This window comes from Aulonocara sp. 'chitande type north' Nkhata Bay, linkage group LG16 (genome assembly GCF_057382095.1).
Source record: "Aulonocara sp. 'chitande type north' Nkhata Bay isolate Kocher_YH1m ecotype deep benthic linkage group LG16, A_spYH_male_GT1.1, whole genome shotgun sequence".
Classification (NCBI taxonomy): Eukaryota; Metazoa; Chordata; class Actinopteri; order Cichliformes; family Cichlidae; genus Aulonocara; species Aulonocara sp. 'chitande type north' Nkhata Bay.
In genome coordinates, this window is record NC_141359.1 from 39,939,177 (window position 1) to 39,961,800 (window position 22,624).

General features: G+C 42.7%; 1 long non-coding RNA gene across 1 annotated transcript in view; it reads left to right on the top strand.

Moving 5' to 3' along the window:
* Positions 1 to 4,736: 4,736 nt before the first annotated feature.
* LOC147312108 (uncharacterized) overlaps positions 4,737 to 22,624 on the top strand; it is a 56,037-nt gene continuing 38,149 nt past the window's right edge. The window contains exons 1-2 of the long non-coding RNA XR_015125401.1: positions 4,737 to 4,993; positions 13,311 to 13,488. This is a non-coding gene — a long non-coding RNA (uncharacterized LOC147312108). The remainder of the gene's footprint in view (positions 4,994 to 13,310; positions 13,489 to 22,624) is intronic.

The window sequence follows — 22,624 nt, forward strand, 5'->3', positions numbered from 1 at the left end:
TAAAAGCCGTAAGGTGGACTGTAACTGGAAATTAATGCATAACATTTGGATGTGAATAATAACTCCAGCCATACGCTGTAAAAAGACTTTCAGCGTGTAATCTGGCTTATTACACTGGGGTGTCATAAAGACGAGGAGAGCATTCACCCAATGATCTCGCATATGCAAGGCTTCGGCTGATGAAAAGCTCCAACTCAATGAGCGACGCTGCTGGGCCTCTCACTCAGCCCTCGAAGTGCATCAAAACAGGAGAAAAACAGGAATTTGAAAGAAAGAAAGCCCTAAACCAAGAGATGCCTGGCACTCCCCTCCCTTCACCTTGCCTATTGATTTTTTGTCTCTTTTCCACTTAGCAAGCGTCACCATTCTCCTGCATAAACATCAGAAAAACCCAGAGGGCTCATCTCTCGGACAGAATCAATAACAGCAGGAGTCGTATTCACATTATAAACAACAAGTCCTGCATACTCATGCTACAGCCTGCACCACCAAAAGCTGCTTATTGCTCCACGTGCTGCAAGCAAGAGAGAGACTGAAACTGTAAGGTAACAAAACAAGGACGAGTGAGCTGCTGGAAACAGCTGAAAACTTCCATCTAACCTTTTAACAGCAGCTGCTTTCAGTTTGAACCGCTGACACTAACTTACAGAAGAAAAGATTCACAAGGGAGCACGACTGCATGTTCAGCTCAAGATTAGATAATACAGCACTGATATGAACGTGATCAATATGAAAATGAGAGTAAATAATAAGAGCGTTCATCTTGGTGCTGGAGGCTGTGGATGACATGTAGGTTTGGAGTCACAGCAAAGACATAAGATGACGGGTCTCCTCAGCAGGTGAGTTTGCTCGGCTGCTTTGCCATCCAAAGATCTCTGGTGCGTTCAGTAGCTCCCAAATATTCCCACGTTTTTCTACAGGCTGATTTTTTTGTTGTTGTTGGTCAACAAACTGTCGGATTTACACACACTAAAGACATCTCGAAGTGGAGTAATGTTCTGCATCCTCACAAAACCCGACTAATGACCGGATTAAGACGGAGGAAATGAGGCTGTATTGTAATCCCCTTGGTGAAAGCAGCAGTTTCAATAAGCCTGGCAAATAAATCTGTGGGAGGGTCCACTCTTTCCTTCGTAGCTTTTCTGACTATGTAACACTCCTGCTCCCGGTCCTTGATTATAGCAGCGTGTGGCACAAAGGGCCACATGCGGATCGTGTGCTGCACATTTTAATCCTTAATCCTGACACTGTGACACCTGTATTGGCTTTAAAACACTTCTAAAAACTTTTAAGATTTTCGGAGAACAGAAGAAAAGTGACAAAAGGTAAAGTGAACTTATAGCACTTCATTCATAAAGTGAAGAAAATTACTTTGGTAACATATAAAAAAAACCCTGATGGAAACTCTATTAACTTTGTATCCTTCTGCTCTAATCATGATACAAAAATGGAAACGTTAATAATTACATGGTTGCAGAGGAATGCTGTGTAACAGCTGGGTGGAGCTCCGAGCAGTGACGACAGGTGGACGATGAAAGAAAGAGAACAGAGATGCACCAAAACCATCACTTATACTTGTCAGGGGCGGAGCCTATCCCAGGTACCAGAGGCAGGGTACAGCCTGGATCTCCAGTGTAATGCAGCACTGAGCTGTTATATTTAACCTAAAGCAGAAAACGTTCTGAACCCTGAGCTCAGTATTTAATTTAGCCTGTAAGTGAGCCTGTTAGTCTTACTTAAGCCACATAAGGACAACATGTCCTGAGTGTGAGTAACTGAGACCTGCTAAAATGCACAGTTCTCTTTTTTTTAACGTGCAAAAATAAATCTTTGGAACAAAAAAGTATCCCTGTTTGGCTTTTATTCATTTAATTTTACATTGAAAATGCTGTTTTTCACTGGCTGACATCCAGCAAAAACACTGATTCAAATGACTGTTCAATACAAAGCTGCTACTAAGTGTCCCGTCACTACTTCTGTTTCTGTAACATGCTGTCACTTTATTCATATAAGAAAAATTAAACTGAACTGAATTGACTGCAGCAAAAAGTCAGAAATGAAAGATAATGTGATCACATCTCTTCTCTGTTCCTGTTTTATCATAATTACATTATTACTTTGTGAGGCGTCTTAATACACACTGTGTGCCTCCATCTAAATGGCAGAAATGTTAATATGTATGTGTTACTTACAAAGGACCTTCGCTGGAGCCATTAGCCAAAGCAATGCCTTTGAAAAGGGCTTATTTCTCTCTATAGACCTCCTTTTAGATGTGCTGAATTAGAGGAGGAGGAGGTGGGTTATGTAGCAGAACAATTGTTCCCCACCTCTGCAATAGAGTCTGAGAAATGAAAGAGGGGGACTGGAACAGAGGTATTTGTTCTGATGCAGGCAGATATGCATGGTGGGAGGTAGCGTGCATTGAGTGGACACATCTACCCTATTGGTCACAGACTGACCGCTTCCATGGACCGTTGTGTGTGATGAATATATACAACAAACAAAGTGTACTCCTCTCTGCAAATGTATTCATGCAAGCAGGAAACAAACGATCATTTTAAGATTCCAGAAGCAGCTCAGGGCTCGCTGCCTTTATCGCCGTCTGGCTGTCTGCGGCCTCATCACGATTCTTCTAAGGTGGCCTGAAGGAGGAGAGCATTTCAAGCATGTGAGTGATAATGACCAGCAGCCTGCCTCTCTGTGCAATAACTGGCAAGTCCTAGCTCTGTGCGGCTGGAGCAATAATCACCCTATTGGGTTAAGTCCACTTCATGTCAGTCGCACAAGGCCTTGCCAACTTACAGGAAGCAAAATCCTGCTGTCGTAGCAGATGTTGAGGAAATGATATGCTAGTTTCTTTTCTTCATGGGGACTGTGATATTTGAGCCTCACAGCATGGCAGAGAGCGCCAGAGCCTCTGACCTGTTCTGCTGTGTGAGGAATACGAGGTGACTGTGAGAGGAAGTTCACCTCAGCTTTGTGAACTGGCTGCACAAATGCCAGATAATTGTGATTCCTGCTCTTGGCTCCTCAGATTTATATCACTCAGTGCACGTCCCTGTCTCTGGAGTTGTGGGCTTAAGTGAACAGGGGAAACTCTGTATTCTGCCTCTGATCTTTGTGGATCTGTCAATGCCAATATAGCCATTTTTATTTGAAAGCGCGGCGAGTTTAGAATTCTCTTTTGTTCCAGGTTGTTCATTTTGTAGCCTCCTGGATGTAGCTGTCATTGCTACAAGCTTAAAAGTGGTTTTCCTTTTATAAACTGGCTGCAGAAAGAACCGAGGAAATCAAAAACACCCGAAGAAGACAGCGAGAACCTTTTCGTCTACCAGACATGTTTAGCATTATCTCACAGTCACATCTGCTTTTCATCTGATAGCCAGTGGAGAAAAGCTGATGCAGTATCATGCATTATACCAGACCACCACTGGTTTGGATAATCTTGGCTGCTGCCAAGACTGTCTTTGATTATGACTTCACACAGCTGCGAGTGATTTTGGCTGTGGTTGTGCTTTATCTTTGTTTTATTATGGCTCTAAAATATCTGTTTGCTATGGAAGTGACACTCGCTCACTGACTTTGCATCATGCATGCAGGTAACACACCTGGTAGACGAGTCTCACAGGTTCAAACTGTAAGCTTCTGCAGCTGGACATATCCAGTCCACCACAGACCGAGCCATAGCAGCAGGAGATGTCCAAACAATGACTGGATATCCAGTCACCGCTTCACCAGTCACAGCAGGCAGAGCAGCTGCAGCTGTGCTCACACTCTGCAGTTGGATAATGTCAGAGATCAGCCTTTTAAAATGCATAACGAGGACTAAATGCGTCACGTAAAGTGTCACATCATCTCTCACTCTGCTAGACGCCGCAGTTTCACTTTACTTGCAGTGTGTTAGAACAGCAATGAACCAGCAGGACTGCAAAGCATACAGCAAGAAACAAATGTTGGTGGTGACGTGAACCACAGAACTGTTTTTGCTCTGTCAAAGGTTTAGTGTAAAAGTGTAACACACACAAATATGACCAAATGCATGATCACATATTATTGTCAGGGAGCTGGGTCTGTGAGGCAGCATCTTGAGCTTATTTGGTATTTTTTGACTTCTTATGTTGGAGTAATGTTACGTTCTTTTGTTATTGAGTTGAGTTTTAGTCTGGTTCAGGGTTTCCCAACCACTGTACCGTGGCAGAAGTGAATAGGTGTGCTGTGGAAGATTATCTGGTTTCACCTGATTGGTACTCGTTGGACAGCTTGGACAGAACAATTACATTCTCTTGCACTAGGGGCAGTACGACTTCTTGCTCCAATGAAATATATTGCTAACTGCCAGTAAAACAGAAGAAGATGAAGAAGAAACTATATAGTCATGCTGTGAGTGAGACAATGCAGCACGAAAGAGCAATAGATAAATATATATTTTATAAGTAGTCAATCTGACCTGGGATCTGGAGAAAACGCTGACCCAGATGTGGGCCCGAGCATGAGTAGTGGTCAGAAGAAAGCAGAAATGGTATACTGGGGAAACACCGAGCCAGTTCCACTGCACCTGGTGCTCGGGGAAAATGATCAACATGCTTTTTGTGACATGTTTGTTTGCCGTGTAATTCTTCTAATGTGAAATATGTGCTGAGGCTCCAAAAGGCTGGGAAACACTGGTCTAGTCTATGGCTGTGATGTCACGGAAGGTGGCCACGCCCCCTCCCGCCATGACAGTAGGCCAAAGAAAGCACACGGAAGCGTCAGCTGTGGTTCGTACGTGCTGTGTTGTCGGTTGCAACGTTAGATCACACGATAGGGAAGGCAATACTGGACAATGGGCTCACTTTTCATCGTTTCCCCTCCTGGAGGCAACGGGAGGGATTTGATGTATCCGATATTACTAAACGAAGACGTCAGGCTTGGATTGCAGCGCTCACACGAGCGGATATCGACTTCTCTGCCATCCCCGATTTTTTGTTGGTTTGCTCGCAGCATTTTCTTTCCGGTGAGTTCTAAATAAATTGATGTCTCTTAACAGGCTTTTAGTGTTATTTTGAATGCGCTGAGGTCATAGATCATTAGATAAAACATCCTAATGTGTGATGCTGCAGAGCCACGTCAGTACGAGCCGATACAGAAGTGCGGAAGTGAGAGGCTTGTGAAACGGGACGCTCTGGCCTTCGTTGCGCTGCTCAGGTTGCCTAGCAACCATGATACTAACGTTTGATACAGCTTTGTGTGACAGAAAGAAGGAGACACAATGTTTTGTGCTGACATCACTTTGATTAGCTGAGTATCTGAGGCTGAGAGCACAGGACTGTAAACATGATTGTTGGGCTTCATTTCTGTGCTGAACAGTCATTTAAGATTAGCTAGTTAATAACAATTAGCTGATGTTGTTCATGAGACTAAAGTCATCTCACTGTGGTAATGGAAATATAATATGGACAATATTATATAAATATATATATATTACAGCAGTGAGCTTGAACTCTGGGTCAAAGATTCAAGTCGCAGTTATTTATATTTCCTGTCACCTTAGATCTTCACTCAAAGACAAGTATCTGTGACAGTGTGTATACAGATGTGTTATAAGAGACAAATATTGTTCTTTTAATATGTTGTCATTACTAAATTTGGCTCAATGCTTACATACATGTGTAAAAAGCAAATGTACGAGCTGTGATAACTGTGTCTGATAGAATGAAGAGTAGACTGATATATGAAATATTCCTTTATTGGGTGAGAAAATCAGACCATGTCATAACTGCTGTAAGTCACACAGAATAGATATCAGAGCCTTAAACAGGCTGACGTCTGCTAAATGGGTCAAACTGGGCAGAAAGTCTACAAACACATAACATCCTTATAGAATATGATGTAACACTATAGATCAACTTAGCTCAGAATATATAAAGCATATAAACAATTACAGCAATATGATGCAACAAACACAGCAGCTACTGATCCAAAATACTCAAAGCTTCATAGAACTGAAACCAACATTTATTTTAGCTCCATTCTGCTGCTGATACAGACTTTAGGTTTCTGAACATTTAACTTGTTGCTGCCTTTCATAGTGTGTAACTTGAAGGCCCTGAGTACTCTGAGTACTTTCTCCCACACTGGAAACACTGGGATGATCACATTATTTGAACATTACCTAATAAGACTGATTCAGCACAGACAGTTCTGTTAAACTTTCCTAGCAGTCCTTCACAAACAGGGAACAGTCTGTCTATTCTCTCCATCTGTCAGCTGCTGCTGGCTCTTCCTCCTCCTCTTCCTCACACACTGCTGAGTTTGTCCTGGTGGATCATCAGGGCTGCAAAGCCTCACAGATGATGTGCAGCAGTGGGTCCCTCAGTCTGTCCTCACTCTGGACACTTGCAGTCGTCACACATGGAAATCAAATGTGTGATAAGCTGCAGGATTCAAACACAAGTGTAACTTATAAACACATGTTCATACTTTTATTCCACAATCAGAGAGAAAGAAACAGAGAGAGAGTGCAGGACAGACAGACAGGTGACAGTCTCAGGTGTACACACTGCTACACAACAGCACAGAGAAGCAGGATTTAGTGTTTGTGTTATTACGAGTGTAAACAAGAAGAGTTCCAGATGGTGCAGTGGACACATGTGTGACTGCTGTGATTAAAGCATCTTTCTTTCAGCTTAACGAGTGAACCGTCAGCTCGTTCAAACACACGTTAAAGTCCGTTTGGCTCGACACCACCGAACAGAGGCAGCAATATAACACAGCTAACATTAACAGTGCAGTGGATCCTGCTTGTGCCGTGATGTTCAGGACTGTAAACCGAGCAGCATCACTGACTTTCAGCTTGTTGTGTTTGTGGATATATGACTGACTTTAATTATCCATAAATCATCACATTCTCTGTAAGATTAAGGTCGACTATTGAACGGCGTATACTTTAAAGTAAAGGCTTTAAAACAAAGTTAGTACAAACGTCACTAATGTCACATAACTTTGCCGACATGTGGCCAACAGCAATGACCATTAGTCCCGTCAGTGGGACAGACCAAAACAGAGCAGAGTTAACTCATTCACTGCCAATAGCTGGCAGTGAATGAGTTAAACCCATTGACTCATTCACTGCCATTGACGGCTATAGACGTCAATGGCAGTGAATGAGTTAAAAACACACTGACAAACTGTCATATGTATCTAATTAAAACATGACACTGACCTTTCATTCGTTCAGACTCTCAGATACTGAGCTTCACCTAAACTACGCCCTTTGAAATGCTGATATGTTTGTTTTGACTTTTGCACAACTGAGAACTAGATTAGTCTTTACAAAACTAACCTAGTCAAAGAGCATCACTCCACATGGTCAGCGTGTTCACTCATCATCAGACTAACAGGTTAAATGTAACCGACCACACCCATGTTCATTCATCTGACTTATTCCTTTATTTAAAACAAACATACTCAAAGATAAAAAGTGTAAATATTTGATTTTGTGGTGTTAACAGGTCATCAGCAAAGGTGACCCCATCTATAACAGCACAGGTACTGGCAGGTGCTGGTCTGAACTATTCAGGTGATTCTTAGTAAAATGTCACAGTTTTTCCAGGAGTGGGTGTCGAGCAAACTCATCTCAAGGTCAGACTGTAACGATCAGAGAAAAGCTCCATAAAGGCGCCATTAGAAAACACTGAACAGGTGCTTGTTTGGAAAGGATGCACGGAAAGCCTCCACCAGTACCACCACTGGTAATAACAAAACAATAACCTCAAACCGGGACCGGATGCTGTAGATGACCACTGCACGGCAACACATCAGGTGAAGTCAGGTCTCACTAAAAGCTGCAGAAAAACAGTGATTGATATGATTAACATGTTTCATCAGTTGTTCTGATGGCACAAACAGGTTTATGACCGAAGAGACATTTTAGCCAGAAAACTAACATCTGTTGAAGGTCAAATGAGCATCTTCCCAGCAAGATGACTTTCTATTAGACTTTAACCTTTAATTACATTTAAATTTAACCTATAACTCTCTCGTTAATCATACTAAGAGCCGATTTACAGCTTCCACATCCATCCCTGTTAAAACTAACTCAATAATGACATCTACCCACTGCACAGGGAAAAGTAGGCTTACTGCAATTAATTTAGCAACTGTGACAACTAGGCCATATGGTAGCAAAGAGCCATCTGCATAAATGAAGTTTCATCATATTGCACATAACTTTTGTTAATGCCTAAAGAGCAGAAAACATGAATGAACTTGTGTTTTTTGAGTTTTGAGATTTTTAAAAAAGTATATTTCACAGTCAAATCTGTGATGTTGCAACAGATTCAGTTTCATTTAGCTTTATTTCTACAGCACCAAATCACAACAACAGTCGCCTCAAGGCACTTTTATATTAACAGATTTAATCACTGCTAGCATAAACACACTTGTTTGTACACAGAGTTCAATTTTTCAATTCAATTCAGTTTTATTTACACAGCTTCAAATCACAAGAACGGTTGCTTTGCGGTGCTTTCTGTTGAAAGGTAAACCTACAATAACACAAAGAAAACAAACCCAACAATCGAATGACTGATGATTGAAAACAGGTCAACTTTGCATGTTCTCAAATCCTTCCACCCTTATTCACTGTGAGAAAGCTGCATCAGTGCAGATCAGATGATTCATTCTGGGCTGAACCAGGTCAAAAAGGGAAACTGTGACTCTCTCTTTAAACTGACTGAAGGACTGATGGTAACACAAGCAGTGGTGTTATAAACGAGCCCATTAACATGAGCACGTCTTCATAATTCTGAAATGCGAGCTAATAATCCAGACTCTTGTATTTTGAAACAGCAGAGACGTTTTAATTTATAACCCTTTGCAGAACTTGTAGATAAAACCGTACCTTTATGTTCTGCAGATAACAGACTGATTCAAACAGCTGTGGAAGATGTAATTACGGTTCCTTCACTTCTCTCGTGTAATAATGTTTCAAATGAGTCGTCCGCTAAAGGCTTTTAGCACCTTTGTGCTGTAAAAATGGTCCCTGCTTCTTGGCCTTCTATTGAAAACGCTGTGACCGGTTGATGCACATCATCAGTCCTTCTACTTTATCACTGCGTGCGTTCATTTGTCAACAGAAAATTGCTCTGTCCATTTTCTGCACCGCGCTCATGCTGTTGAACAGTGCAGCACAACCACCGGCTTCAGATTAAAACAGCCTCATCTGCACAGCATCAAAAGAAGAGCGGGCTGGTCCGACAGGAAACAGAAAAGCCGTCAGATCCTGAGTGGACACGTTTTAGAAACGAGCTTTGCTGCAGTGGGTAAAAATAAACTTTGCAGCATCACAGCTAAACTCTTTAGCATCTTACAACAAATTTACATTTCTGTTGCTGTGCTCCTGGGAGCAAAGTCATTCTTAACAAAAGAGCTCAAAGACAAAAGATTTTCAGCAAGTACCAGAATAGAAACCAACAAACAACAAGTTTCTGGGACAAAATGACTCAGCAACAGCCAAACTGTGATATAGCTCCCGTGGTGAGAACAAAACAGATGTAACAGTAACCGCCATCACTGTGAATACATTCAATGAAGCTCTGGAGGTCACGTAACAGAGCTAAACAGTAGGGGTGCAACGATATTCGTATCGATATTGAACCGTTCGATACAGTGCTTTCGGTTCGGTACGCATATGTATCGAACACTACAACATTTGTAATTTATTTTATCAACTTTCCTTCTGACGATGCTGTCTGTGTTGAGCGCTCAGTGAATCTGCATTCGACTACTCCGCCTAGGCTCGACAGTGCAGCCTAGGCGGAGTAGTCGAATGCAGATTCACTGAGCGCTCAACACAGACAGCATCGTCAGAAGGAAGAGCGCAGGGCAAGCTAGCGAGACAGAAGTTAAGCTCTCCTTGCAACATGGACCTCCCCCACCCTCATTCAGATCTGGCGTTTGGAATTATTTTGGTTTTCATGTGACGTATGACCCTGAAGGTAAGCGCGTCATGGACTAAAGTAAAACAGTATGTTGGATGTGCCATGCAATGCTCAATTACATTGGTGTGAACTAGTGTGTTAGCGCAGTTAGCTCGTTAACGTGTTGGCCGTCTAGCCCCATGCACGGAGCGATCGGCGGTAGCTCGTTAACGGAGATTTGCCGTGTTGTGGTGTTAAGGTCATTTCAACGAGATTAACCTGAAAGCACTAGTGGGAACACAACGAATATGACTGCACATTTACGCCGACATCATCCTAGTGCAAAGACAAAAACAACAAGCATGCTACTAACTTTAGCCGAGTCATTTAGACAGCTGTTAGCACATGATTCTCCTTATGCTGCTGAGAATATAGCCCAGAAGAAGCGGATAGTATAGCTTTTATTTTGGAAAGAGACATTTCTCTGTAATAAACTCTCTTTTCCAAAGATGAGTGATTCCTCAATCAGATACAGGGCTCGCAATATCGCTAGCCCGACGTCCCGGAGCTAGCGATTTTTTTCAGTCGGGCTACCAAAATCTATCTCTGCCCTGTCCGTCGGGCTATTGTAGGAAAAATATATGTCAATGCTTTTGCATTCTTTCAGAAATGTAGCTGGGTAATTATGTCATTGGGTGAGCCACTGTCAATATGTGACATATTGAAGTCGCGTTTGAATTTGCGCTTGTTTTTTTGCTTTCACTTTGCAATCGTGCGAACTGTGTATAGAGAGCGACAGCACTGATCTGTGAGTGATGATAATTTGTGCACCAATTCCTCTGACATCGTCTTATTAATCGTTAGCTTACTATGCAAACATGACAAGTGAAATCTCCCGCAGCTTAAACATGTGAGAGGTTGATCGCGCAGAGAATCGCTGAGCTTATGTGAGTGAGTGTGTAAAAGCATTTCAGTTCTGCTGAGCCAAATAAGACAGGTCAGGGTGAAGAAGTGACAGCCAAAGAAAAGCTTACCACAAAACGGAGAAGTTATGACAAATCAGACTATGAGGCAAAAAGAAAGTGCAGCTTTATGGTTTCATGGACAAAAGAATTTCTGTGGCTGCAATATGACGAGCTAAATAACCAGGGCTGCACATAAGTGGTCCGCAGGTGCGCATTCGCTGTCAAAATAAAAAACACGCACAAGGGTTAGGGTTAAATTTAAAAACTGTACTTTTGAGTTAAAATATATATTTATAATTTTAATAAATGACAAATAAAAAATGCATGAACATTTTTTTTGTATCGAAAAAATATCGAACCGTGACACCAAAGTATCGAACCGAACCGTGAATTTTGTGTATCGTTGCACCCCTACTAAACAGTCGTATCGGTGCATCAGTGCTTCCTTTCCTCACACTTACTAAATATAATAAGCACATTTTATCAGTGGAGATGGTCTCTGGGAGTTTTATGCCTTTTAGCAGCTGCTGTATGCACAAAGAGCACACAGCACCCTCAGCTGAACATAACAGATTATGAGGCATGTTTGGCTGAAGAAAGCCGCTGGTTCAGGGTTATTTGCTTGAGGATGAGTATTGTACAAGTCGCAGAGTCAAAGATTCATCAGGAGGATAGTGTAGTAAAATTCTTCAACGCTGGATCACTTGGCTAATGAGTCTGCTGGGATTTCCAGCTGCCTTCGCTAAACCATACCATGTTTTTCTAAAACCATTAAGACTACAGCAGAACGTGGCCGTCAAAGTGTTTAAAAGCCAGACAGGTGGTCCACTGAGAGGGAGAGTATTAAATCCATACTCGGCACTAGAAAAAACACAGTTGTATGAAGGTGGTCCAACTTTGCTGACATCTACTGGAGTGGTGCCCACAAGGTCAATCATTTCTCTGTGCTCCAGCTCTTTGTGTCGTGACTCCTTTTACATTTGTTCACAATCAAACACACTTACTGTCTTTAATCATCCTCTCACATGAAGCAGAGAAACTGGAAGGATCTGCGATGTACAAAGAACATGCCTTTCATTGATTATCTGCAGCACTCAAACAAAAAGTAGTTTCCAGTGTTAAAAGCTTCATGCTGTGTCTCAACTCGGGGGCCACATCCTTCGGAGGCTGCATTTGTAGGCTGATTACATCACAGTGATGCAACGAAGGCTGTCCAGATAAGTAGACTCCAGCCAAAGCGTCCTCCTTTTCCCCAGATTTGAAGGATGGGTCGGGTGTATCCTTCGTGGTCCACCATATCCCAGATTGCATAGTGCGGCTCAGCCAGTTCCAGTTTTCAACAATGGCAGCAGCTACATAGTTTTAATATTACTCTTTCTGGGTCACCAAATACATTTTAAGTTATTTTCAGGCGAGCGTGTAGCTGTGCAAACTTCAAATATCTGCTCGATTTATCAAGACATCACGTATTTGCAAAAGTGCTTCGATGTTTTCGGAGGCGTCTGTTACCCACCAGCTGATAGCCAGCCGGGAGCTCGAGGTTCACTAGTGTTTGTCGGCTGGAGTCGATGAAGTTGGACAGCCTTTGTGGCGTCGCTGTGACGTAATCAGCCTACAAATGCGGCCTCCGAAGGATGCGGCCCCTTCACTGGGACACAGCTACAGCCTGTGTTTGGCTAAACAATCGCTCACACTGGACGTCGTTTCCACTGCTGTCTCCAGCAGGTCACTGAATTTGTAACGAGACTCATCTTTCTTTCATGATCGGTACGGCTGACGCAACATTTCCAACTAACCAGCGGACAGACAGAGCTCCAGTAATTGTGTTTCAGAGTATTTATCACTGTAATGCAAATATTCCACTAAAGGAAAACTTTGAAATGCAGACTGCAGTGTGATAGAAACACTTAGGAAATGTGTTTATGTGATTTAGAAAGCAAACCTCAGCCGTATCAAAGCTGCTCTGTGCTGAAGGCGCACAGCGCTGAGGAAAGCATGAGCTCTTCTTTTATTGTGATTTGATTTTGCTGTGAGAGGAGGAGCACGTGGGGAAAAGACCAAAACAGAGGCTGAAATAAAAACGAGCTCTGCTGTATTCTGTCCTTTGCTGTGGCAGGACGCCTATTATAAATGTAGCTGTCTATTATCAGTTTTATGTACCGCTGTCGCTCTTTTCACATTCTGTGTACAATGGAAATGAATTTTTTGGCCTTCATAGTAAAGGAAAATTGATAGAGCTGCTGCTTTTAAAGGAAATTGCAGATTTTCAAAATGTGGTAACCATTATTGAGACGTGGTAAAAGGCTTTCTTTTTAAACTGGGTCCTTTGGGCTGCACTTTTGGAACTGCCTATTATTAAGAAAACATGTAAGTGGTGGACTATAAAAAAAGACAACTTCTTCTCACATGCAGGATTTATATTTGAGTTTTATCTTCCAACCTACAGGTTAGTCTGACTTCAGTAGATCCTTCAGGTTCTGAAAGAGATGCCGTAAGGTGCAGGCAGGCGTGCTCTGCTGGTGCTGTGGGATGGATGGAGCTGAAGGTGACTGCAGATGTCTTTGAGGTCCACACCAAGAAAAAAGCAATGGAAACATTTTTGGTTGCATTTCTTATTGACTTGGGTGAGTAATAACCACAATCAAGATTTTGTTTTCAATAGAAACGGTTGAGATGTCATAACCCTGTATTATCAACTGTATTATCTACAAGTACAGTAGATAATACAGTTGAAAAAATCAAATAAAGGCCAAATTATAATTAAATGAATAACAAAAACTATCCAGGACATTTGATGCAGTTTATTTCTAGTAGCCAGTGAACAGCCGAGCTGAGGTCCAGGGTGAAACCAAGCCTAACCTTTCACCTGTGACATTCACAACACACGTTATGTTTGCTTAACCCAAACCTAGCAGAGCAGTTTTGGTCCCTAAACGTAACGACGAACAAAGAAAAATGAAATGTCAAAAACAGGAGTTTGTTAGGCCAAACAGTGCTGAGGTTATTATGGAGATGTTTGATGATTCAGTTGATCCACCAGTTTAATAAACACTTCATATATACATATGCATAACTATGAAAGGAAACGTATGTTATGTGTCCCAGTTAATAAGATGGGAAATCTTGGGCAAATATCAGAAATGACTCTTGATTCTGATTACAGGTAAAAACGACTTACTCATTCTGACGTTGGTGCATCACTACAAAGTAAAAGCAGCAGCTGGTATTGAAACAACCATCCTTGGTCGTTATGTAGATTTCTCTCAGTTGCTGATATCGATGCTCAGAATAATGTGTTAACGAGAGAATTTCAATTTGACTCATTAAACAGCACTTCAATCTAAAAGCTTTGATTCGGTTCATTAGAAGTTTCAGTTGTGGGTGAAGAATTATTTCTGCTACGATTCATGTTCAACTCATGTCCTGTTTTAGTTGGAGGAACTTTCTCTCTGAACTTTCTGGCCTCTTGCACAACAAACAGCATCACACTGAGTTTGTCTCTATTTTCCATATTCTAGACTTTTTGTTAGCAAAAGGCAGAAAGAGGCTCAACACAGATTTACTTTGTGACGCTCAGTTTACTGATTCCAGGAGCAAATAAATGACTTTGATGTGGTTACTGTTTCCAATGATCACAACTAACTGATCTGATTTAGAGGATTGAAGCTAACTTGTTGTTTCCTTTGTTTCTAAATGACTGTGAAACTTCGACTTGTCATGCTGCACACCGAGTTTCAGTCTGGAGAAAAAACTATTTTCCCGTGTTTCTGCTGTGAAATGGCCCGGGGCACAAACTATTTCTGAAGTATTTCACAAATGGAGGTCGCGTTTAAAAACCTTCTTTGGACGGAAAGGATTTTTTAATACTGCTTAAAACTATTAAATCATTTCACATTTAGGATATCTTTAAAAATTACACTGAAATTTTAAAGCAACACATTTTAATCTGTGTGGTTATGTTATGGTAGGTTTACTTATGAGTGATAATGTCACGGGTTGAGATTAAGGACTGGACGTCCACAGTCCAGTAAGTCCATTAGAGCACTATGGACTGCTCCCGGTTCTCCACTGTTACGGCTCGGTGCGTCTGGGCATATTTTTGAGTTTACTGTCCCATCAGAGAGACGATTCACAGCAAACACGACCAACGTTAAAACTGTTTGCAAAGATACAAAGTTACGAATTCAAACATTCAGTGTTTGTTACATTAAAATAATGAAATTATTATTTTCAGAAGCTTTTTTTGCTGCTCGTCTCCTTCCAGCCTGAAAACGAGCTCAGAGCTGGTCAGAAATAACACAGTAACTGTGCTTCAGGGTTGTGACTCGTCAACTTTCTGTGGAACAATTACTGCAATATTATTTACAATGATTGTGTTGCTATAGTGACACAGCACCACCTAAAAACTTACATCTATAACTAACTACACATTTCAGGCTTGAATCATCATCTCTTCTGTTCTGTCCTCACTTTATTATTAACATGTTTATAGACCTTCAAAGTTGATGCAGATTCCTGTGACATGTTACAGGATGGAAATGTTTCTGAAAACATTTTTAGATGCATGTGAGAAACTGTGTGTTTGTCACTTCAGTGGAAACCTCAGAATATTTCCAACAACCAAACTCAGTTAATTTTTAAGTGATTGGCTTTCTGATGATTTTAATTTTATTAGTAAATCTCAACAAACGAACGGCAACAACGAACTGATTGCAGCGTTTGATTAAAGAAACTGATTTTTGTTTGTGCTGATGTCGCAGAGAAATAATCACGTGAAGTGGCGATTCATCTAATGTTACGAGTGGAAAACAACCAATTTATTTATGCTGACGTTCATATTTAATTAAGCACGTTTAAAGTCGTGTGGTTAATTTTTAAACACAAATCGTCACCATAGTCATGAAATATCATGCTAGCTGTAACGTGCAGTATGTAGATGCTCCGTGTGCTGTTTGCTGTGTAGAACTCAGAGTTAAACTCTGTAATCCATCTTCATAAATGTGCGTATGCAACTCCTCTGATTTAAAATAAATAAATAAATAAATCTTTCACATCTACAAAACTTCCCTCAGAGTCGATGTGCACATTTCAAGGTTTGGAGCAACGTTTGATGTTTGACTCCTTCATTCACTGGTTTGCATTGCTAACAGCCTGTGAAAGCTGCTGTGGGTCTCCAGCATTGTAAAGTTGGAGAAAATGACCTCTGCTGATATGAGCAGAGGTTACTACAAATTTACATTAGAAAGCTTATCTTAGAAACTGAGGGCGTCGAGTTCAAAAGAAGTGGGTGTTTGTTGCTGCAGCTTCATTAAAGTGCAGCCCGTCAGCAGAGCCTCTGCAAACTTTACCAAAAAGCCCAAAATGACAAAAACATGGTACTGTACTAGGAAACGCTGCTGTTGGGAACATTATGGAAAATCCTGACTTATATTAGGGGTTAAAGGTCAGGACGTTCTGACATCTGCCTGTTTGATTGGTTTCCTGACTGATTCGGTCTAAAGTGCCGTTTTATCACAACCAGAACACGTTGTAACCTGAAATAAATCGATGATGGTTAGGAAGGTTTTCTGTGTGCTTTTGCTGTTATTGTGAATATTACACCAAGAAGGAAGGAGAGCGTTGTCCTTTCTATATTTAGTTGAGCGCTGCTGAATTCTTCAATATCAAACTGAAGAAAAACTGGGATTGATTCGATTTTATAAAATGTGAGCAGAAGTAACAGTGTTCCAGATTCTGTGTCAGTTTGCGTGAGGCCGGTGGAATCACTGTGATGAAGATGGAATGCAGATTAACATCACGCCGCACATATCGAATGGGAGCAGACAACTGTAATCTCATTACCATATCAGCTTCGGGGTGTAGTACCTGTGGAGACAGAAATTAAAATGAGATTGCTGTTGGAATCGTGCATCAACATCACAGCAGGACTTTTTGGCGCTGACACTTTGCATATTCCTCCACAGGTGACCAAACAAGACATGCCTCATGTCGTGTTTGAAAGGAGAACTTGAGCAGAAAGCGTTGGGCTGGTGACATTTTAAAATCTGCACTCTGACGCACTCTCGATGCCTACTTGGCACTGTCACAGTCCCGAACAAGCACAGGCTCACAGCTCGTACCGTCAGCGTCGCAGGCAGGATCGAGCACGTGTAATGTTAAGATATGACGTGTTAACAGAGAGACAGTGTTGTCGAAACAGATCATCATTATATTATCAGAAGCATCCTTACAGTAGCCTCTCCCAGATGGGCTGGAAGCCTTTTCCATGTCATGCCTTTATGCAATCACTCAAGCTGCTGCTGTTTGTTGCCAGGAGTGTTGTGTGCAGATCCTGAGGATCAGTATCCTGCTCTCCTGATAACTGCGCTACAAGATGTACGCACTATGCACTAGTCAAAATCTGAGCGTGTGAAAAACGCAGTTTTCCTGCTGGTGAATACGTCTGCTCAGACATTCATTTTGATGAACTGCACGGACGGTGATGAATGTATTTGTCCCTTTTATGTGATGGCAGCTTTGACTCTTTGTGCTGTGATGACCAGGTGGCAAATTCAGAGGCTTTGAGCCAAGAACTGCATTTTCTCCAAGGGACACTCCAGCTTGACCCGGCTTCCAGGAGGAAATTAACACGTATGCAGGCTGTTACAAAAACGGTTTGGGGGGGGTATTCATGCTGATTTCATTGAGGTTCAGCATTATTGACTTGGCCAGTTTGACTGGCAGGTGTGCAGATTAGAGGCAGCTGTAACCAGGATCTGTCTGGCAGGCTTCACCTCCACTAGTTCAAGTTACATAATTAATATTAATGTAATAATCATAACTTTATGGTGGGAAAGAAGAACTCCTTTTTTAACAGGAAGAAATCTCCAGCAGAACCAGGCTCAGGAAGGGGCGGGGCCATCTCAACACCCGTGTTGGGGGTTGAAAAGAAGAAAGATAAAAGAAGAGGGCACGGAGAGACAGGACTGAGTGAGAGAGGAGGAAAACTGAATGACAAGCTGCAGCGGTGTTTAAACGTGTGGAGAGAAAAGAGGTGAGAGGAGAAGAAGTGATCAGGTGGTTCAGGGTCACCTGATCACAGGAAACCCACAGGAGAGGGTGTGACAGCCGAAGCTCCGCCTCCAGTTCTTCTCCTGAAAGCTTTAGGAACCACAGGTCGACCTGCAGCCTGAGAGTGAAACGCTCTGTCAGGATAACAAGGTTAAAGGAGATCTTTGTAATATGATGGGACCATGTGAGACCCTGTAAGTGAGGAGAAGGATTTTAAATCAACTTCTGGATTTAACAGAAACTAACGTGGGAGAAATGATTCCTTTTCCTAGTCCCTGTCAGTCCTCTCGTGGCACTATTTTGGATCAACTGAAGGCTTTTTAGGGAAATTTTAGAACCTGATAATAATGAATTACAGTCGTCCAGCCTGGAAGTAATAAATGCATGAACCAGCTTTTCAGCATCACTCTGAAATAGGATATTTCTAATTTTAGAGATGTTGCAGCGATGAAAGGAAGCAGTCCTACATATTAATAAGCGCATTAAAGAACATATCCTGATCAGAAATGACTATAACAGTGTATCTGCACACCATAATAATGTCACGTCTGGTTGGACACCATGTTCCTACGATTTAGAGGGCCAAACATGATCCAAGCTTTATCTGAAGCAGGAAGTAGAGAATCACAGAAATCCAGGCCTTTATATCTTTAAGACATAATTGTAGTTTAACTAATAGATAATTAGGTAGCATCTGCATAGCATTTCAAATGCATTCAGTGGGTTCTTACAGTATTGTCTAAGGGAAGCATGTAGACGTTCCTAGCACAGAACCCTGTGGAACTCCTTAGTGTGTGAAGAGCACTTCCTCTTTACATGAACAAACTGTCTGTTAGATTCAAACCATTGGATCATTTATTTCCTTTAATACCAATAAAGTATTCTAATCACTGTAGTAAAATACCGTGATCAGTGTTACTGAACGGTGCAGTAAAGTCCAACAGGACGAGCACAGAGACGAGTCCACTGACAGAGGACATAAGATAATTCTTATCTACGACTTAAACTCTTCAAATAAACATTCCTCGAGTCATCAGTGAGCTCTGTGAAAACTGATTTTTCAAGAATTGTAGAAACAGGAGGAAAGTTGGAGATTAGTGCATAATTAGCTAACAGAGCTGGATCACATACTTTTTAAGTAGTGGTTTAATTACTGCCAGCTTGAAAGCCTGTGATCCAATAGAGATAAATTATTATCTCAAGAATGATTGAAGTTTGTAAAGATCGATAGGCTAAACAGAGTCTGAATATCAGCTCTTATAAAAGCTGATTAATGAATAAATATGTTTCCTCTAAAGGTTAAAAAATTATTTTAGAAGAAATTCCTGAATGAATAGTTGTTCAACACAGCTGCGACGCTGACCTGGAGACGACGCAGATAACAAACCTGTTTCTGTTTAGTAACATGTCCAACCGCAGCTTTACAGACGGCTCTGCTTTGTTACAGCAACAAACTGTTTTTTCATGCCAAATGAAAACATTTGAAATAACTACAAGGCCACTGTCTGCTTTAAGGTGTGCAGTTATAGCAGAGAGTCAGTCCTCTGAGTATCTACAGTCATGTGCAGGGAGGGTGTAAAAGTACTCAAAAGGTAATCGACGTCTGAGTAATGTTTAGGTAGCTGCTCCACGCTGTGTTGGCGTGTGGCACGCACCATGACGGCAACGATGGAAACATTCGAGTTTACTGAAATAATTTCACCTGTGTGATGTAATCCACCACTGTTAAGAAATGATCAGACAAACGAGGGTTTCCTAAAAACCACTGTTCAATGAGTGAGTGGGCTCTCTGACGTTCTGAGAGAAGCCAGTTAAGTCCGATCATAGATTTGAAGCAGATTTTCTACACACGTTAAAATCACTCATTAAAAGTATTTCATCTGAGCTGAGCACTAAATTAGATAAAGTGTAAGAAGTCGTACAGAAACTTGGAATAATGGACGAGGACGATAAAAACAAATAAAGCTGTTTTTTGTGTTTACTAAGACTGCTGACCCTGAAACATGGCAGCTGGAGAAAACCTGCACCCACCAGGTTCAGGTTCATAAGTCATGAGGGCGTTCTAGTTACCGCTGAGCTTAACCTTCCTACTTTGTTGTCATTAAGCAGTTTAAACTAACTTTTTCCTTTTTACATGGCAGCGTGTTGGTCCAACGCACAGCACGTTTGGAGATATACTTGTTGTAGCTGTTTACTGCCACCAGGGGGCAGTCTCAAAATCCTGTGAAACAAGCAGTCTGTGTGCTGCTTTTCTGCCTGTGCTGAACTGACGGGACTGTCTGTGTTTTAAATCTGCCTTTTTTAAAATTACTGATATTTTTCATGCTTCTCCCTCGTCATGATCAACTCTGCCGTAACAATCGTTTTTCAACGCGTCGTTATTTGACCTACACATGTGCCATCCCTTCTCTCTGCTTACATACCTATGCAAATGGGCATGAGCGGGGTTAGAAGAGTCCTGCCTGGGCAAACATCTGCTGAAGTGTAAGGAGACTCTGCAGCTTCGAAACAAGAGCGCTCTTCCACAATTTGTTTTCATGGATTGGAGGCAACGTGAACAGCGATGCAGCATCAGTCATGCTAGCACCAGCTGAGGGACGGTGGCATCCTCCTGCACTGTTTGCTGACTCAAACACTCATTTGGAGAGTTTGTTCTTAATGTGACCATGTACAAAGCTTCCATCTCTCACCTCTATAGTTCATCAAATTTCGCAAGCAAAGAACATGACTGGGGCATGTTCAGAAACAGCTCCGACGATGACGTCAACGTGTTTACGGAAGCGGTTGTGGGATTCATCGGGAAACTAGCGGATGATACCGTGGAGACAAAGACTATCACAACGTTTCCCAACCAGAAGCCGTGGGTGGATAAAACCATCCGCGACGCTCTGAGATCCCGCACCGCTGCCTACAACACGGGACTCATGACGGGGGACATGGACCCGTACAAAGCCGCGTCATATAACGTGCGGAGGGCGGTGAAAGAGGCGAAGCAGCGCTACGGGAGGAAACTAGAGTCACAACTCCAACAGAGTGACTCTAGGAGCCTGTGGCGGGGACTAAGGACAATAACGGACTATAAAGCACCAACAACCGGTATGACGAACGCGGCCGTGACTCTGGCAGACGAGCTGAACACTTTCTATGCTCGCTTCGAGGCTGCAGCTAAGGTCTCCAACAATGCTAGTGTTAGCGGCGCTAACGGCTGCAGACAGGAAGATACTGCCAGCACCGGAAACGTGCTCGTCATCTCCGAGCATGAAGTAAGGAGAGCCTTCAAGAGAGTGAACACCAGGAAAGCAGCAGGACCAGACGGCATCCCAGGTCGTATCCTCAGAGACTGCGCATACCAGCTAGCTCCTGTGTTCACTGAGATATTCAACATCTCTCTATCTCAGTCGGTGATCCCCACATGCTTCAAAGAGTCCATCATTGTTCCTGTCCCGAAGAAACCCCACCCTGCTTCTCTCAATGACTATCGCCCTGTAGCCCTCACCTCAGTAGTGATGAAGTGCTTTGAACGCCTGGTCAGAGACTTCATCATTTCTTCACTACCAGACACACTGGACCCACTACAGTTCGCTTACCGTCCAAATCGTTCCACAGACGATGCCATCTCTCATCTCCTCCACACATCACTCACTCACTTGGACACTAGAAGGGGGAATTATGTTAAAATGCTCTTCATAGACTACAGCTCTGCATTTAACACCATAATTCCCTCCACACTCACCACCAAGCTGGAGCATCTGGGACTCAGCTCATCTATGTGTCAGTGGATCTCCAACTTCCTAACTGGCAGACCACAGGCAGTAAGGATGGGCGGACATGTCTCAGCCTCCACCACTCTCAGCACTGGAGCCCCCCAGGGGTGTGTTCTGAGCCCCCTGCTGTACTCTTTGTACACATATGACTGTGTGGCCACTACCAGCTCCACCACCATCATCAAGTTTGCTGACGACACCGTCGTGGTGGGCCTGATCTCTGATAACAACGAGACGGCCTACCTGAAGGAGATTAGGAATCTGGAGAACTGGTGCCAGAGGAACAACCTCCTTCTAAACGTCAGTAAGACAAAGGAGCTGATAGTGGACTTCAGCACTAAGCAGGAGAGGAACTACCAGACCCCCGTCATCAACGAGTGCCCAGTGGAGAGAGTGGACAGCTTCAAATACCTCGGAGTTCACATCACGCAGGACCTGTCATGGTCCTGTCACATCAACACCGTGGTGAAAAAGGCCCGACAGCGTCTCTACCACCTCAGACGCTTGAGAGACTTCCAACTGCCCTCCAAGGTGCTCAGGAGCTTTTACTCGTGCACCATAGAGAGCATCCTGACGGGAAACATCTTAACCTGGTTCGGGAACAGCACCATGCAGGACAGACGAGCTCTACAGAGGGTTGTGCGGTCAGCTGAGCGCACCATCCGCTCCGAGCTCCCTGACCTGCACTCAATCTACAGCAGGCGGTGCTGGACCAAGGCCAGGAAGATGGTGAAGGACCTCAGCCATCCCAACAACAGACTGTTCTCTCTGTTGAGGTCAGGAAAGCGATTCCGCTCCCTGAAGACCAACACAGAGAGACTGAGGAGGAGCTTCTTCCCGCAGGCGATACGGTCTCTCAATCACACCACCACACAGTACTGACCCACACATATGGTTCTTACACACACACTGGACTTTCTGGACTTTGGTTTTGCACAACACTGGT